Source organism: Aphis gossypii, chromosome 1 (genome assembly GCF_020184175.1).
Source record: "Aphis gossypii isolate Hap1 chromosome 1, ASM2018417v2, whole genome shotgun sequence".
Classification (NCBI taxonomy): Eukaryota; Metazoa; Arthropoda; class Insecta; order Hemiptera; family Aphididae; genus Aphis; species Aphis gossypii.
Window position 1 is genome coordinate 69120809 of NC_065530.1, and position 16258 is coordinate 69137066.

Sequence of the window (16258 nt, forward strand, 5' to 3'; positions counted from 1 at the left end):
GGTTTTTTTTACACGGTCAACACACACAACATGAAACTATAATCTAGAATTTTGTTTTGGAGGGCCCAATATTTTTTTACATTGGTAAAAAATCAGAAACCTGAATTTTTCGTGATTATAAGTTTTTCGTCACAGTTAGATTCTTACATATTTTATAGACCATGAGGCCATGAACCTGGCCCTTTAAGCCCCCTCCTTAAATCCGCCCATGACGTACGTATGTAAGACGGAGATACTACATGCAGATACTACGATCTATTTTAACAAAATCAGTTAAATTTGGATTATATGATAATAAATCACTATTAATGAAAAACGTAAATGGATAATGTATATATTTAATGTTCTTATGTAATTACATTATAATATGTATTATTATAAATTTATTTTTGATATTATTATGTAATTATGATTTAGTTGTTACTTATTACTATTGTTATTAACTATAGAGTAGGGATATAAATAAAAAATAAATTAAATATTAACTATTATAAATCAATATTGACAAAATTGAAGAACTATGATGTAAATATAGTTCAAAATAGATGTTCATTTACGTAAAGAGCAAAAAGTTAGAATAAATGTTTTTAAATTTTAATTGTGTAAAAAAAATAATAACATGCGTAAAGGCAAAAAATTTTTTTAAGTTTCAAATATTATTACAAGTACTTTAAATTATAACAAAACAGTGGCATAGATACGATTTTTTTCTGGGAAAGGGGCGATTAAAATTTATTTATGATGCAAACTACAAGTTATAAGTACTTAATTTTTATTTGATAACCATTGTATAAAATATTTTGTTTTTTTTTTTTGGGGGGGGGAGTGGAAACTCCTTACATCTACCCCATAAATACGCCACTGTAACAAGATGACTAAGATATTAATCAATATACATATTTCATTTAAAAATATTTGTCTGCAGTTCTATAAAATTTTAACAAATACACTTGGCCATAATGGAATCGAAATTGGTGATTCCCGATAGATCGTCCGTGACAGTCGATTCAGCCGATGATTCTTCTTTTTCTGACAACGAAGATAACTACGATCGGCTACACCGGACACCTAGTATGTGTCAATCAAAAAAGTCGCACTCAGCAGAATTTCAAATTTGACGCCGCAGAAGAGATAGTCGCGGTAAGAACGCGACACATCAGTGAGGAAAGCCTTGATACGTCAAACTCGGAATCTCAGTCGGTAGTATATTTTTTTAGGCCGTCGAGTATTACTGTAGTAATTTATAACTACACCTGTTATAATTGTAGTGAAATCCATCTTACTTGTGCGTTCTGGAAAAATAATTAATTTAAAATTATGATATGTTGAATTGAAATAAACTAATATACTAAGTAAATAAACCAATATTAATGTTTCTATAGTTATTCAATTTTAAAAAGTATCATATAAATATATTATGTATCAGGTAATTGTTATGAATAAAATTAGTTGATTAAGTGAACAGTATTAATTAGGTTGCTCTGTTTGGTTGTATGTTTTTCTAATAAAATGTTCAAATTATAATCAAGTCCTAAATTAAGGTTTGCACACCTACTTCACGATGTCTAGTTGCGGCACTAGTTGCTTCTCTGTTAACGATTTTTGATGTTGTTTTACTTTGTGGCAGCAAAATATTTTTATTGCCCTAGCCTAAAACCTATTTGTAGGAAATTGAAATCTTGGTCTTTTGAGCATTTTAAAATGATAAAATAAATAGGAAAATATTCACTGTCGCACACAACTACTGCATAGCGAGGTGACCGCGCAAGTGAGTCACGGTCTTAATTGACCTGACCAAAACTATGTTCGTTGGATATTCCGAGTGTAATGTATTGTTTTTGTGTGTGCTCCGACACTAACAATAAATATATTATTATTGTAACTTATAGTAACCAAACTAAGATATCAAATAACTAAAATTTCCATCGTAAATCTCAAAATGTCTGTTTAAGCACCTCCCGGGGTTGGTCATATCACTTTTTAAAGTAGCCCATGTCTTTTCTCAGTATTTAAACTATCTATGAACCAAATTTCTTTTAAATCGGTTCAGTAGTTTCGGAGCCTATTAAATACAAACAATCAAATCTTTTCTCTTTTTAATATTCGTATAGATAAAATATTGAAAGTAATACGTCAAGTACCTATTGAGTAGTTGAAGGATGGATACCTACTTAGATTAAGTATGGAAATAGGCCTGTAGTTTCTAGCGTTAGATTTATTACGGATTTGAAGATGGGAGAAATTGAACTAATTTTCCAGATATATGGGAAAATACTTTCGTCCAAAGGTCGTCTAAATAACAGCAATAGTGAAATACAAAGAACAAACCTAAGGTTGTATAAGAAAGTACTAGGTAAACCATCTGGTCCAATGGATTTCACGTTTTTTTAATTTTTCAAGACCAGCATCGACATTAACACTAAAATTATAGTTGCTGGGCAAATTGTAGTTAAGGAAAAGAAAATTATCAGGATTGACAGAAGAAGGGTTAGTAAAAACAGATTTGAAATAGAATGAGAATAGATTTGCAACGGGAAGAGAATCTGAACTACGGAATTCATCGAGGTATACGTTTTCTGGAATATCATTGTTGGATTTGTTGTTGCGAACAAAGCCCCAGAAAGATTGCGGGTTGTCCTTGAAGGTATTTTCGGTGCGTGTAAAGAATGCTTTATAGGAGCGTTTGGATTCAAATTTATATTGAGCACCGAGGTTAGAGAAGTGAACATAGTCAAGCAGCTTATTAGAGGACTGTGCTTTTTATTTGTTGAGGACAATAGACTTAAGCTCTTTAGAAATCCAAGGAGAGAATTGAGAGTTTACGTATCTGTTTTTAGGAACAAAGTGGTGGATAGAAAAGTGGAGAGCATCGTATAGTGCATTGGTGGCTGAGTCGACGACAATATTATTTAAGGTTTCAAGCCAATTAAAGGTGTTGAAAAACTTAATTATTTCTGAGTTATTGGTTTTCCAGAAATTAAAATAGGTATGGGACTTGTCGAGAGAAGGGATATCGGTTATAATTGGAAGGAAAATATCAAGAGCCGGGTAGTAAGGATCACAGGGGATGACATTAGATGAAGATTTTTCAATATATATATGGTGTTATTGTTAAAAAAGACAAGATCAAGATGTTTACCGTGATTGTTAGGCACGTTATTTAGTTGAAAAAGGTTTAGGTATGAAAATGATTCGAGAAGACAGTGATTTAGTGGAGAGGATTACGTTAATAAATACTCATCATTTGATAATGATATAGCTGGTAGGTTATAGTCTCCACAAAAAACGATTATACAGTTAGTGTTTGCTAAAGCTATTGTTTAAACGGGTGATATATATTATTATTATATTCGTATTTGGTGGATAGGCTAGAAGAAGAAATATATACTGAAGAGATAATACCAGTGATTTTCTGAGTAGAAAATTTCACGAATAATTGCTCGACATTTGTAGAGGGTGAGGGTGATATAAGGAAAGAGGCTATATCTTTACGGACGGCGACCAGAGTACCACCGACTCTTTGGAGAATACTAGTAGATAGATTTCTGTCACATTTATAAATAATATAATTAATAAGGCCAAGTTCATTGTCACCAACACTCTCACATAACCACGTTTCGGAAAGACAAATGAAAACATAATTAAACACTGCGATATTACATTTAAAAATATTTAGCTTGGATCTAAGACCCCCTACAATTTTGATCGAGCCCAATGGGTGCTTTGACTTTACTGGACATTTTTGATATATCTACAGGACACAGGTAAATGTTGTAATAAATTGGAGGTAATGTTGGATCGGATTTTAAATGAATAATTATTTTAGAGTAGGTAACAAGTTTTAGATGAGACTACACATAATTTACATTTGTTGTAGGGAAGTAGAGATAAAAAACGGCTAAAATTAGATAAATGAGTAAGTTTATATGCTCTATTATTAATTTTAGCTGTTACTTTGCTAAGTTTTTTGATTGGTGAGGTAGGTTGGTCCTTGCCAAAACGATCTTGGGTAATAATTCATTAAAGTACCTACAGGATGGTGATGTTGGATTCGCCTTTTTCTTGTCTATCCCTCAGTTCCTGGTGAATTTCGTAGATGGAGCTTCGTTCTGAGGGCATGCAATTCTTGGTGCTAGATACCTTGGAGTATCCAGTTGGATGATTAAAACGAATACGTAAAAAGGACGTTACCACACGGTTAACATACCCGTTTGAGGGTAGTTTAACTTTAAGGAGTCTTAGTTTCTCGTTAAAACTCTTGCCAATCCTGAAGATTCTGTGGATAGCCATTTCCGGGACTATAGGCTCTAGTTTACCCAAAATTTCTTCAATAAATGTTTTATCAGCAGTAGATGAGGAGGGCAATGAGCCGTCAGATAGCTCTGGTACACCACGAATAATAATATGAATATTACAGCGGGTTTGTAATTGGATTTCTTGGGCTATGTCAGCCAGTGCAAGAGGATCAGTAGTAAGTGGAGGTAGATATGTGGCTTCTAGTGTAACTCTAGTGTTTAGTCCTTCAAACATTGCTCCTTGCAATTTGACATCTTTGGTGACTGTATTTAAGTTTCCGTGTAGAGAGTTTATTGTTTGGTTAAACGACTTCATAGCTTTAGCTTGTTAGGAAACTCTGTCGTTTAACACTTTAACTGTGGAAAAGATATCTTTCAGTGCTTCATCGGATCTGGATTGGTTTGACTTAATAGATTTTAGTTCTTGTTGAATAAGGTTAAGCTTATCATCGGCACTAGTTTGATTGGGGAGAGAGGTACAGTCGCTACGGGTCCATTGTGCCTTATCAGAGGAATCATTGACGCAAGAAGAGTAAAATAAGTTGTTGCATTTTATACAGCATATTGTGAGTTGTTCACGTTGGAGAAGTTCAGTACAGATTCCACAGTTAGTACGGCCCCCTAAAGATGTGATCTCCTTAAATTGGATTAAGATGCAACACAAGTCGCACTAAGGTGTGACAGTAATGAAACAGTAGTATCAAGCAGGTTACAGATGGTGGATGTAACAAATGTGTTGGACGACCACAGATATATATACTAAACTAGATAGCCGACTACTTTTAATAATTGAAGTCGTCCGCCATGTATAGGTTGGGTAATGTTTACAATCTGTTATCAATATAATGGTATGTGATAAGTAACTGAAACTGATATTAACATCACAGAACAATAGAATTAATCTATTACTTATTGTATATCATAATAATTGACAACATAAATTTGTAAACATTGCCCGAACTGCATATTATGGTGACCGGATTCATATTTCGATGCATAGGCAAGTACATAGTCGGCTATCTAGTTTAGAATATATATCTATGTAGACGACCGTTAAAGTTTCCAAGTAAAAATTGGTGGGTGGAGATAAGTTAAACAGATGACTACAATAGTGATAATAGATAAATCAGTGCTTACTTGAGAGAAAATGGTAGTGACGACGGAAGAAGAGTTTGAAATAAAATATGGAAAGCAAGTAGTTGAGGTGACACAACGACTCACGAAAATACTAAAGAACACTGAGATTATAAAAAATGCACGTAATTGCTAAAGAGAGCAATATGACTATAAAAAAGATTTGTATAAAGATACAAGAGAAACACAGTACTGTTATCACATAACGGTCATATATTATGATATTTTATTTGATGATATTAATAAAAAAAATTACAGATTTCATAAGAAAATTAACTTTAAAAAACATTTGTTCATTCTACACTTATATATTAGTCATTAGTATCGAAGAATTGGAAAATACAAAAATAATATGAGATTTCGAAAACTGTCACCAATATTCCCCCCAGCTGTATGGAATGTAAATAAAACCACCCTCAATGACTGCCACAGAACCAACAACACCGTTGAAGGGTGGAATAATAGGTTTTCCAAACTAGTTGGTCAAAAACATCCTACGTAATGGAAACTTATTAGGAAAATTAAAAACGAAATTGATTTTAAATAAGAATGAGTATCAAAATGTAATTGCAGGTACACACAATGAGTGAAACGATGCAAACACGAATTAGCTCGTTTAATAATGGCATAACGTTTTTTAGATCAAAATTCTTATCTGTAACAATGGAGTATAAAGAAAAAAGGTAACTCGATTCTGCTCCGTAGACAATTTCAAGCTGCAGTATACTCGTATCAAAATGCATTGTCGAGTATTAGCATCGATCACTGTAAATATATACATTTAAATCATTTAATGATTTTTACACGTGTATTTCGGGGTCAAGATTATTTTATTATTCTCAAAATCCGATCACCATTTTTTTTTTTATTAAATATAAATTTTTTTTCTTGTAATTGTTTAGTAATGTAATGACACTATAATTTGCATGGTTAGAATAAACTTTATCTAAAGACTATAGTAAGAATATTATAATAGACATTTAAAATTATACAGATCATACATATATATATATATAATATATTATCGAAAAACATACTTTAATAGTATTTATGTGCAATGGTAGCAGTGGTTTTTAACTTGTTGTCCTCGGCAGTCGGAGGTCCGCAATACTCAAATCTTAGGTGCGTGGCAGCTTTAACACATAACAAACGTCAATACGTGACAAGTTATAATTATACATGAGCATGTTTTGTTATATCTATATTTTATTTTAATTTTGGTTATAATAACACGAGATGTAAAATAAGGTATTCGAAAACTATTCATAAGAGGGCCACAATATCTAAAAAAATGTTCATCAGGGGTCTATGATCCATAAAAGATGACAACCATTGATTTAGCTGATTGAATATTTTGTATTTATTATGTGAAAGTAATTACAAATTCGTTTTACAGTAGTAAATTTGGTTTTAATAAATGATTTACAGTACCGTGCTAACAAACCACGGAGATAATATTACACAGAGACAACAACTACATTTTAACTACATTTTATACAGTAGTGTATAAATAACACTTCAAATGTGTTTTAGAATAAAGCAATAAAGCATCCACCAAACCTTTTACTGATGTGTCAACCACCCTAGTACCCTACTCAGAGTGTTCAGTTTTAGTATTTTAATGCCTTTACAATTGGACCTAATCTACACTATTACCTACTATTATAAAAAACCGATAAGCTTATTAATGCGAGTTGTCGAGGGCAAACCCTACACGTATTTGTGTTTGAAAAAATTCGATCACTTTCCCGTCTCTTGATCAAGCTTCGGATACACCGCTGCATTCTGTTCAAAATAATTATGTATAAAATTACCTATTTAGTGTGTAATTGATACCTATCGGTCGTTGACGCCTACGTATGCATCACAATAACATTATTAACGCGAAAGTCTATCCAGTTTCAAACGGAACGATAGATTCTTAACACTTTAACACTTTCAAAACCTTCAGCGTAAAATAACGTTCGGAACGCTGTTTGGATCTTGTATTTCATCGTGTGTTTTCCATAAAAATATATTTACCAGCAGCAGTAAAGTGCATCGCCAGAGAACATCACTCCAATATGGCACGCGCAGGTTTAAAACATTTTGTAACAGCGCAGACAGACACGAGTCGTAAATAATAAATTCATAAACCCGAAACGACCACGACGATAAACAATGTTTTTTAAACGTTCGCCATTTATAAAATAATATGCTCTTTATGTTTTATGTAATATGTATGTATCCTGTGGTAGGTACTTATGTATTAATATATTACGTAAAGATTTTATCGTCTTGTCGTTCAAAATCAACCACAATATTTTTTAAGCTGTTTCAACTATAATCTGAATTATTATTAATTATTTATTTATTAAATACATATAAAAATCACATTCTACTTTATTTCCACCACTGAACCTTTAAACAAAATTTTTCCCGTAAAAATTAAAAATAGGAAAATTCTGACTGCGTACCTAGTTGTCTTTTTTTATTCATTTAAAATCTATAATTTTAACTAATTTCAATAATTTTCAAGCTTTTTGAGTTAGGTAATAACAAAAATTTGACATGTTCGAGTTTTTTTAGTTTTTTTTTTTTTTTTATAAATCTCGATAAGAAAAATGTCATTCTATCAAAAAGATTTTCAACACAAGGTTTTGGCATACATTTTATTTATTCATTTAAAAATATTTACGAGTAAAATGTTTTATATGTATATTATATAGGATATATTTTTTTCTTTTTATAAGCGTTTGAAGTTAAAATTTTAATAAAATTTGTCAGTCACAAAAATTTTCAAATTATTTGTATTTAAAAATGTACAGTATTCAGTTTTTATATCATAGGTTTGAAAATGAATTTTAAGTTTAAGTATATTTTAACAAATAGTTCAAAACATTTAAAAGATATAAAAATAATTTTTTATGGTTTTTAAATTCAAATTTGGACAAAATTCGATTTAAGTAATTCAAATTTTTTTTTTCGAAGGAATTTGAAACTTTTACGAATATTATTACGTTTAATACACAAGAACTTTTTAAAAGGTAATCAAACTAAATATTTAACATAGTTATGTTACTATAATAATAGAATAATAACTATTTTAATAATCAATAGCAATATATTAAGATAGACTGACAGAACCGTCTTCGCTCAGAATCATTTTTCGTATTCAACGATTTTTTATTGAATTTAAATTTAACTCATAAATTACAGTAAACTACTCAATACTCAATGACGAGGTAAAATCGATTCATACTGTATGGAAGAACAGTTATAGTTACTTTTCCCTTTTTTTAAAATACATATAAAACTCAACAAAACTTGAAATTAGTAAAGAAACGTTTATAATATTACGTATGTGTGTATTATGTGTTCAGTGAAACTACCTACTTATTATTTTTCAAACGGCTTAAATTCAATACATTTGAAGTAATTTTTAATCATAAAAGGGATGGTATTTATTGATATTTAAAATTAGACTTTTTGCCATGTATTATAATAGTACCTGTATAGATATTTAATAATGCAATTTTTGATAAATATTAGATTTTTATTCATTAAGTTTTGATGTTTGTATTTTACCATATTAGTATAGTCATATTTAACTCATATACTCGTATCTACTCAATACTCATATACAAACCAGAAATAACAATTTACAGGTAATGACAACATCGTTAATAATAAAAATAATGTCTTCACTAAATATACATTTTATAATGTTATATACTTAGTATATATTATTGATAACCATGTTTTTATTCTATTTACATATTTTTACGACTATTAAATTATTTCATTACCGTAACACATTAATACTCTCCTCGTAAATGAAACTACTTAAAGTCACTCGTTTTCTTTTTAGGCTGATTCGTTTGCGACGTTTAATGTGACCCATTTACGTGGATGAATGTGTTCTTTTGAAATGGCATTTTCACGAATAGCTGAAAAATGTTAAGCAATAAATTGTTTAACGTTTAAGTATTCAAAAAACTATTAATATTACAGTATTGCATACATTATTACCGTAACCAAACAAAAGTTTAAAAAGCAAATGACATATATATATGAGCACACGCATTTCGTAAAAGAGTAAACATTGAATATATGTACCGACCTAAAAGGACGCAATAAAGTATTTTTGCACAGCACTGATTCAAATAGGAGTATAAGATATAAGTGCATTTTTTTGCACTGAGTACTGTTTTCACATTATTTACAGCTACATAATATAATACACGTTTGTTTGAACATTTAAGTATAACTTGCGATTACATTCAAAAACTATGTTTGATAACATTGTAATATACAAATGCTTTTAGCATATTATATAGCATTGTCTAGTATAATTTAATAATACATATAATATAATTTTTTTATACAAAACTCATAACTTTTACATTATTATTAGTAGAAAAGTAGAAATGCTCATAATTCATAGACAATTAATAATTGTTTAATAACTCTGATTGACTCCTCCTAAAACGCCTAAAACAATGTAAAAATAATAGGTTATTAAACGTTATTAAAAAAATTTAACTCTTAATATTTTGAGCTATGAATTTTGTTTGAAATTTTTTTTTCCAATTCCTGTTTAAATAACGTGTGAACTTATTTCAAACTTGAATAAAAACAGTTTTTAACGATGAATAATAACCCCAAAATTTTAGCGTTTCAAAAGAATACTCTATACATTAAAGTAAGAATTTTGTGTGTAACGACTTATTACTAATTTATGTTATCGAGACTAAGTTCATAATACTATTATTTTTGTTTTTGATGATGATTCAAACTTTTATGCAACTATACTGTAGTATACTATAGTTTTATGTAATTATCACTATACTCATTGTTTTAGTTTCTAAAACAACTGAAATTCACATTTGTTTGAAAACTTTTACTTTACGTATTCAAACAGAATTTTAAATGTGTGATGTTATTCAGTAAAAACAATAGGTCACGGCCACTTATTATTATTCACGTTGAAAACTGTAAAACATAATTACCTTAAATTATCAGCTTATCGAATCAAACATCTCGTTCTAATTTGAATACACAACGATAACTATCGTTTTTCTATAGGATATAGTAATTAGTAAGTATTCGTTTGTACAGTTGAACATTTAATAAGTTATGTTATTTTGATGGCTATTTAAACACGGATTTTACAGTTAAAATACTTTAATTGTCACAAAAAATTGTATGCAAGGTTGTGAAATTGTTTAAAAAAATTTCAAAAATCCAATTAAGTATTATATTATATTGTTTTAAAAAAAATATTTATATACTATTTTATCTTCGTTGAATTACTCCAAATTACTGTGTAATGTGTATATGTATTTTATTTAGGGACCAGCTGTTTGGTCAGTACATTTAAACTGTATTACTATGTACTTGATTTTCATTAAATACTGACATCACCAGCTAAAAATAGGTCACAATCAAGTCGGATTTTATTCGAAACGATATATTTTAAGTACTTTCAATTCTTTAGTTGTTTGCTTTTTTTAGATATCTAAGAAAAACACATTTACTAGAAATGTTAAGTTGTATACTTTTGAACTTAACACTACCGTCTATAAGCCATAATATTGATTAATTCAATGATATTTTTCAGTACTGTAACTTGAAATGTAGACCTAATTCAAGGTGATATAAATTAATATTTCACAGATATTTAAATTACACTTATAGGTATTGTTGGCTAAAAAAAGGAAACCGTAATTATAATATATGTACTTCATATTAATTATTAATATATACTAGAAATGTAGAAATCACCTCTTAATATTATAAAAAAAAACTTACCAATTAATAAACTATAAAGCATTTATATATTAAATTCTCAAAATATTATAATTAATAATACGGTTCTATCAACAACGCTGTACTTACTCTTTACAATAGAAACAAAAATATATTAATTAACTGTACAACTACCGTCTATTATAGAACTGTGTTCAACTTTAAAACAAACAATAATATTACTTATCATCATACCTGCAGGGTTTTGCTAACAAAACAAGAAATACCTACTAGAGATCAAACATATTGTATTTACATCTTAATAAAAGCCTCTAATATACAATACAAATGTGAGAAATAAAAATAAAACACATTTTACTTAGGACTATTCACATCTACGCCATAAAAGGGCTAATATTGTATTATAGTGAAATATATAACATAACATAATATAGAATTGTACGCGTTACGTGTCAATATTAAGTGTAGATAGTCTTTATTCGTAGCTTATAAAATATAAATAGGTACCTGGCATTTCGATATAATATTATGTTACCTTCCAGACGTAGTTTTGAGAATATTGTTGGGGCCTCTAATATATTATAACTTATAAGCCTTATAATATTAGGTCCTATAGGGAGGCAAGGGCGTCTCTGGCCCTATTTTCAAGGGGGGGGGGGGCGACTTATTGATACAATTTAAAAAAAAACTTTTTGTATCATAATTACATATAATTACGAAAATATTAAAGTAGGTAGGTACTATTAAATAGAAATAAAAACAGAGGCTCTGGGGGGGGCGATCGCCCCATCGCCCCCCCCCAGAAATACGCCCTTGTAGGGAGGTGAGTAGTATGTTAACCATTTTCTCACATCAATGTATAATTTTAATTTTTAATTAAATTATCAATGATAATTGTGGTTGAAATTTATTCAGTTATTAGTAACTTATCACAGATTTCACTGAAGGATTGGAAAGTGTCTATGAAACGTATAATCCCAGTATGTTTTTTATAATTTAATATAATTATATTAATTTCAAACCGCTTCTAAACTGTCTGCAAGTATGTGCACGAATAGCGAAGCTGGTTGATTTGTTTACAATAATTTAGTCCTGTAGTAGAAAGTAAATGGTCAGCGATTGAAAAAATACTCAATAAGTTACATTAAAAAATTTACGCATTGTTTCTATCACATGTAATATTAAATTATTTAAAAAATATAACAAATAATAATTAATTTTATAACTAAAAATAAATATTCTATAGATACATCATTAAAAGAAAAATTAAACGAAATTAATCTTATCTGCTAGTGTTTAAAATGTATTGAATAATTATTTATTTAAATTATAAACGTCTTACGTCTTCACTATTGAAAAAAATCTAATTATAAAGCTTATTTTTTAACAATGTTAAGAATACACGACTACTTGAATGGTTTAAGATGTTAATTTTTCTTCGCAATAGTCACCGTCTGACTTATAAGTTTCGAATTAAAAAAAAAACTCACATACACGGTTTATTGAAACAGTATCTAAATATCCACATAATATGCATACTAATCATCCTATCATATTGCAGTACCGACTGTCAACTATAACTAAGCAAAAGCGCAGACGTGTTGTAATCATATAAGTCAGACGATCATATTGCTCATTAACGTCAAATCTCGATGGTATCGTAATATTATAAATTATTTATAATATACCGATTGAAATAGTTGAATTTCTGACCACCAGATGCATTAAATCAATAAAAAATCACTGACCATTAACGTTATTGAAGGCGCCTTATATATATATATAATAGTAATTAAATATTTAATAAACCATATCGCACAGTAGTTATTTCAAACTTGTTAATTTTTGACAAGGTTTTTTTTTTTTTTTGAAAACGGCCACTCACGGTAGTTTATAATTATATAGTACCACCAGTGATTAAGGATATTATATTATAATTCGACAATCACACGCTACATGCATAGTAACAGTTAATTATCGAAAGTCGTTCCTGGTGCACCGTTCAAACTATTTTATGTGTATTTAACAGCTAACATAACTATGAATGAAAATACGAACTCGGCAACGTTCTTTTCTCTTTAAAAATAATACCAACATGCCAAATGCGCACGAAACATTCATTTTCGTGATTAAATAAATCTCTTCTTGTTTCATATTATATTCAAATGTGGCATATATATCTTTCAAATGGATCTTGTGCAGTGTTTAAATTACTTTTAAACGATTCACTATGACAAAAGCGTATAAAAATATGCACCTCGTCAGTGTGTAGAAGTTTTCTGTTTTTTATTATAATTTTTTTTTTTTAATAAAAATCTATTTAATACTATATTCTAAAGCGAACACGGAATGTGATATAATTTATAAGGGTATAATGGACTTCATCAAACACTGCAAAATAAAATACATAACATTTATTCATACATATATGTACAATTGCATTGGCAAATTTTAAAATCCATTCCGTTCGGATATTTATTGCATTGGGTTTTGAGGTTTTATAATTCAAACGAGGAGTACCTAATTAACTTCAGGAATCGTTTGCAAATTATAGTTATACACATAATATATGCCCATAAATTCCTAATGACTGTTGACTAATGAGAACAAATTCGATAACGAGTGACTTTGGAATAATTTTCAATAGAGTAAAAAGTATAATCTGAGAGGGCATTAATTAAATTTAGTAGATCTAACAACTAACGTGTATAGTTAATAGATAATATTTGAAAATCGGTAAAATATTGTAAAAAATAATGTATTAATAACTTTGCGTTACGAAATCATGAGATCTAAATATGTATATCATATTTATTTTTTGGACAAATATTAATAAAAAATAAATTATTGAAAATATAAATCTAAAATCAGTAAAAACATAGATTATCTCTATATAGGTATTATTAGCATAAAATATACATTCAAGCATAATATTTATTGCTAGCTTTTATTATTTAAAGTAAAGTATTGGTAAATAGGTATACTGCTATTATATATCATTGTAATAATATTATCTTGGAAATGTTTATCGCGAAATTGTTTTTCAAGTCTTTGTTATGTAAAATAAAAACGCTTGAAAGGAATAAAATATTTAACTATTCACCATTATAGTATGGATGTATGGAGATTGAAAAATAATATCTTCAGATGGTGAGAAATAATAAATGGCAATATAATACATACTACACGCATGTACTCCTATATATAAAAAAAAATCAATTAATTGTATAAGTTAGTTTTTTAATGAAAAACAATTAGAAGACTAATTTTAATAGTCAACAATAATTTCAATATTAAAAACGAAAGAATATTATAAAATTTAATTATCGCATGAGTTTAAAAAGTTTATTTAAAACAAAATAAGTAAAATAAATACTTTGTACATAGAAGGCAATAATATATCGATAAGATTATATAAACTAATTCGTTTATTCTATTTTTTTTAATTTTATTATTTATAAAACTATAAAAAAAGTATTATTTATTTTTAAAAGCGAGTGATTATAATTTTTTAGTAGGCAATTTATGGAATATTTATGATTTTGTAGTAATAATGGACATAAAATTTGAATTAGTTTAATTTGTGTAAAAATCAAGGTAAAAATAGTCTCTTAAAGTTTTTTTTTGATAATTTTAGATTAAAATAAACAACCTTTAAATAAAGAACAACTTTTATTTCAATAAACCAATGTCGCATATTTTTCAGGAAGTAAACGTGGAATAAAATAATGTTTTTTATTCGTTTTTTTAATATTTTTTATCACTCACAAACATTTCTAAAATAACAAATAAATAAAATATTCAACTTGACAATGAATTTCAAAATATATTCAAGATATTCAAAATATTTAAAATATATGTGCGTATTATATACAATAAACACACCCTTAAGTATCAAAAATGACTCTACTTTTTTATTTTTTTTATTTTTATTCATTTGACAAATCATTAAATTTATAGTTTTATTGATGAAATTTATTATTTTATGTAATATTTGAGTGTTCAATTTTCAAATAGGTAGCTGATCCTTACCTTGTTTGCGTATATACGTTTATTGGAAAATAGCTTCTGAAACATAATATGTGGGCTCAAAATTGTTATTCCGGCACCGATTATGTCGTATATTATATAAGTACGGTGTTACTACATACGATAAACCATCGGACGCGGACCGGGGGGTGATGTTTGATAGAGGATTTAATAACGTTCTCAAATATATAATTTTAATTTATCGTCGCTATATAGGCACTTACGTAATAAACGGTCGCTCACATCGGATCTACCTGAACTGTTTCGGCGATCGTTTCGGAGTTTATTTTCGGTCGTTTATCGGAAAAATCGTGTCGGAAGTAGACAGTTTATATAAAGCTCGCACCACGCCGCAGCGTTGTCGAGTCGGAATGATTTTTATACATTGTTTGGCACGCGTTCAGCCGTACATAATGGCATAATAATATATTATCATCGTAAACAAGCTTCGCCCGGCCATTACAATTTTACCGCGGTCGGTGGGAAATTAAATTTTACGCGCCGCAGTGCGTTTTTTGTAACAATAACACATACATATTATATGCGAACATATAAAATATATATAACGACGCGGCCCGGCAGCGGCAGCCGTTGTTTCCGGAACACAATGGGGTTTTAACTTTTCAAAATTCGTTTTTTAATTATGCTAATTACCGCCGAGAGCGGACGGCGACGAGCCTATTGTGTGAATCCACACGAGTATTTATAATTGGTTCGGACGAAATCCGTAGAACACGGTAGGTACCTATGTATACCGATTTTCTACGCGTTACGGACAATATTATTATATGTTCGCGAACATTTTTATCTTAGTATTTATCGTCCACAGCCGAGTCGCACCGTCACGACGAATCTTCTCGTCCGTAAGACATGCTTCTAATCAAAATAACAGCATTGCTGCAGCTGTAATCTGTTGCGGCGACTATGACACCGACAAAACCCGATATGCACAGACATTTGAAGTACGATCATAGTTAGCGACGTGGATACTTAAGAAGAAGTTTTCTCTCTTAAACACCTACGGTAACGTCATCTTTGCCATGGGTGTA

The 16258-nt window shown here is 29.2% G+C and overlaps 1 long non-coding RNA gene across 1 annotated transcript; it reads right to left on the reverse strand.

Moving 5' to 3' along the window:
• Window positions 1–800: 800 nt before the first annotated feature.
• Window positions 801–1843, reverse strand: LOC126554753 (uncharacterized). The gene is made up of 2 exons (XR_007606724.1): window positions 1552–1843; window positions 801–1292 (listed from the first exon to the last, which is right to left on the reverse strand). It is a non-coding gene; the product is annotated as an uncharacterized LOC126554753 (long non-coding RNA).
• Window positions 1844–16258: the final 14415 nt, after the last annotated feature.